The sequence below is a fragment of the Austrofundulus limnaeus genome, unplaced genomic scaffold (assembly GCF_001266775.1).
Source record: "Austrofundulus limnaeus strain Quisiro unplaced genomic scaffold, Austrofundulus_limnaeus-1.0 Scaffold176, whole genome shotgun sequence".
Classification (NCBI taxonomy): domain Eukaryota; kingdom Metazoa; phylum Chordata; class Actinopteri; order Cyprinodontiformes; family Rivulidae; genus Austrofundulus; species Austrofundulus limnaeus.
The window spans coordinates 269,012-272,969 of record NW_013952578.1 but is presented as its reverse complement, the minus strand read 5'-3'; positions in this window follow the sequence as shown (position 1 = coordinate 272,969).

The following is a 3,958-nucleotide window of genomic DNA, read 5'->3' as shown; positions in this document are numbered from 1 at the left end:
ACGAAATAAGCAACAGCAGATTTTGAACAAACTGAAAAATTTGACCCATAAAAAAATTTCTTTGCAACTAGTAACTGGACGGAATAAATTAAAGTTTTCTACAGTCCTAGACACTATAATTGCACAAAAAATAGTTTATAAATGCAAAAAAGTGCATTTAGCATGATATGTCTCCTTTAAAATCTAAAATAAATATAGAACTCATCTCAGTTACCTCCATCGTGTATATTTGTAATATTGTAATATTGTACTATAGTGAGAAACCTTTATTTTATTTTGTTTCACTCAGCATGTAGCCTACAGASAGGCTATTTACTTTGGTGCAGTTTATTATATAAAGTTTATGCACTTTATTAACAAGTTTTCATATGTCTGTAGTCATACAGTATTTCTCTTTATTGTAAGAAATAACATTGAAATAATGTGAAACTGACACAAAGACATTATTTAAACTATAATTCCAAAACATCTCAAGTATGCCTCCTGTGTACAAATTTAGATTGTTTTCACACTGAAAAGGTGACTGATTGGACAAAAGAGCTAAAGTTCAGATTTTTAATCTTATTTTAAGTAATTTTGTCTTTTGAAAAACTGCCAATAGGTAAAGATATTTTTACATCAATTTTTACAAAAAATAACCCTCAGCTACTTGAAAAATTTATATATATTTTTAACAAACTTTCATAAAAACTCAAATAAAAGAATCTTATCAGGACATTTTGTCTTATTTTAAGTCAAAATATCTCACCCAAACATGTTTTTTTTTTCTTGACAAGTCAATATGACTCAAATTAAGATCGAATATTATTTTTTGAGCAATCTTTACGTATCAGGATGGGTTAAAATCAATGTTTTTTTCTTTTCCATCTGAGTCAATGGATCAACATCGTTCACACTATCACCCATCACCCCATTTAACATTACCTGGTAGTGGCTGAATGCACATAACAAAAAAGTGGCCTAATATAGGTTGCAAATTACCCCCAGCACTGCCATTTGTCAGCCTCTGGTAGAAAAAGGAGTTGCTTGAAAATGCTGGTAGTTCTAGTGCAAAATGTCTATCTGAAGTTTCTCAGCCATAAAGTGCAATGCCATCTAAAACCATCACAACAAAAAGATAACACAAAAAAGCCAAATGCATTAGATACTGAAGGATGTGGATGGTTGTTCAAAGAAGAGCATGGTTGTGTTTCCACACAGCAAAGGCAGAGGGCAGTGAMTCCTCTCTTCTGTCAGCAGTTTAGAGGAAGAATAAACCTCTCCTTAGTTTGAATTTCTACAGTACTTTGTTGATCTTAAAAGGGATTACTGTGTGATTGGTGTTGTAACACATTTGTCTCCTTTGAAGAGACACATTAAGCATCTTAAGAATGGTCCTGAGTGTGTCTGTGTCTCTTGAAGAGTTAAGATGCTCTTTGAAAGCTGCCTCTTTTGCCACAAGAGTCTGTCTCCACCAAACTTGTGAAAACACAGGACAAAACACAAACACAACATAGCTGGGTTAGCTGAACAGAGACAAAGTTTCTCATTTCAAATGGTGCAGATTTCAAGTGCAGTTATTTTGTTCATGATACATTTTTTAAACAAAGCATGTAACGTGAAAACCTCCATTTTGATAGACTAGATTTAACTGGAGGAGAGCACAAAGTGGACCTACGGGGTTTTTATGCTGAAGGGATTGCCATTTCAGCCATTTTTAAGTGTGGCTTTGTGGGATTGAACAGTGTTTTGCCTGTTTTGAATAGTGTTTTAATCGACCTCGAATTGGAGAAATAGTATTTAATTCTGACAGGGCTGACGAGTGAACAGCTTGAAGCCAGAAAAGCCACCTTTAGCTTCAGTACAGTCCTAGCAGATCTACTTCAGCTTCAAATGTGTCTATTTTATAACAACTCCTTCCTTCTAAATTTTAAGATTTAAACTTTTTACACCATTTCAGTTTCACATTGTACAATWATTTTAGCAGAATTATTACAATAGTCATGTGGAAAGTGCCCAAGGTTGCAATGAAAAGCTTCTGCTGCTATTTTTACTCAAAAATGACCTCAGATCTCTACACTATAGCCACTTTGTTAGGTCCAATTCTTTAAATGGTAAAAGGAATGTACTTATACAGCATCTTTCTATCCAAGGAGGATACTCAAAGCTCTTCACACACTCATTCATTCAGAACTCTACTCTCACTACAAAGCTAATAAAAGATAAATCAATCCATAGAAACTAATCAGTTCTTTAAATCACATTCATACATTACAGTTCAGTGTCTTGCCCAGGAACACTTCAACATGTGACCGAATAGTGATGGAATCAAACCACCAACTCTTGCATTACAGGAATGACTCTCCTAACCGCTCAGCCACAGCCGCCCAAACAATAAACTTTGAATTTAAAGCTTGCAACACGTTCCAAAAAAGCTGGGACAGGGAAACCAAAGAACACCTGCTTGGAGCATTCAACAGGTCATTGGAAACAGGTGAGTGTCCTTATTTGTTACAAATGAAGCATCCCCAAAAGGCTCAGTGGTTCACAAACAAGAATGGGGTGAGGTTCACCACCTTTTGAACAACTGTGTGAGTAAATAGTCCAACAGCTTACAACTACCAGCATTTTCAAACAACTCCTTTTTCTACCAAACGCTGACAAATGGCAGTGCTGGGGTAATTTGCAACAGATCAGGCCACTTTTTGTTGTGTGCATTCAGCCACTACCAGGTAATGTTAAATGGGGTGATGGTGATAGTGTGAACGATGTTGATCCATTGACTGAGATGGAAAAGTAAAAACCCTTTGATTTTAACCCATCCTGATACGTAAAGATTGCTCAAAAAATATTATTTGATCTTAATTTGAGTCATATTGACTTGTCAAGAAAAAAAAGTTTGCCGATGGGGTGAGATATTTGACTTAAAATAGTTTTGGAATTATAGTTTAAATAATGTCTTTGTGTCAGTTTCACAATATTTCAACATTATTTCTTACAATAATGAGAAAGATGACCACAGACATACGAAAACTTGTTAATAAAGTGCCAAAACTTTATATAATAAACTGCACCAAAGTAAATAGCTTATAGGCTACACGCTGAGTGAAACAAAATAGAATAAAAGGTTTATCACTATAGTACAATATTACAATATTACAAATACTGTATACACGATGGAGGTACCTGAGATGAGTTCTATATTTATTTTAGATTTTTAAAATGTTGTTGTTGCAGTCATTAAGTCAAAATATGCCAGTACCAGTTAACAGTGAACATAGGCTTATTGGCACAGTTTATATTTCTGTATAGTTTACATTTCTATTAACTAATACTTTTGTTATCATATTGTTGCATGCTTATTTTATTTTATCTTTTATTACTTGCTTGCACTTAGATTTATATAAAATATTTTGTTATATGCACAGTTTCTTTACTGTGCATATCAATAAAGCTTTGAATCTTGAATCTAAATTTCTGGTAATGTTGACATGTTTTTTGGGTGTGGGGGGGGTGGTCATCAAACCATAATAGTTACAGGAGTTACATTGAAGTCCCTCTGGGCTCCATTGAGACCAACTTGTTGCTGAGTAGAGTATCCTTAGAGTTCTTGCAAATGTAATGGCCTCATTTACACAACACTGGAGGCAAGAAGGACTTTTCATATCTGCTATATATGGCAGCTCCTTTGGATTTAAAGGTATAACTGCCAAATGGCAGAGGTCTGGTAGTTCTAGTGTATCTCAACTTACAGTTACATAGTATTTAGTGATTTCTTCATCAACAGTCCATAATATCATCAAAAGATTCAGAGAATCTGGCAAATCTCCTGATTGTTATCAGCACAAAGTTCAAAAGCCAGCCTCTCTGATGGTATGGGAGTGTGTTATTGCCCATGGCATGGTTAACTGTCTCATCTGTGAAGGCTCCTTTACTGCTGAAAGATACATACAGGCTTTGGAACAGCAAATGCTGCCAT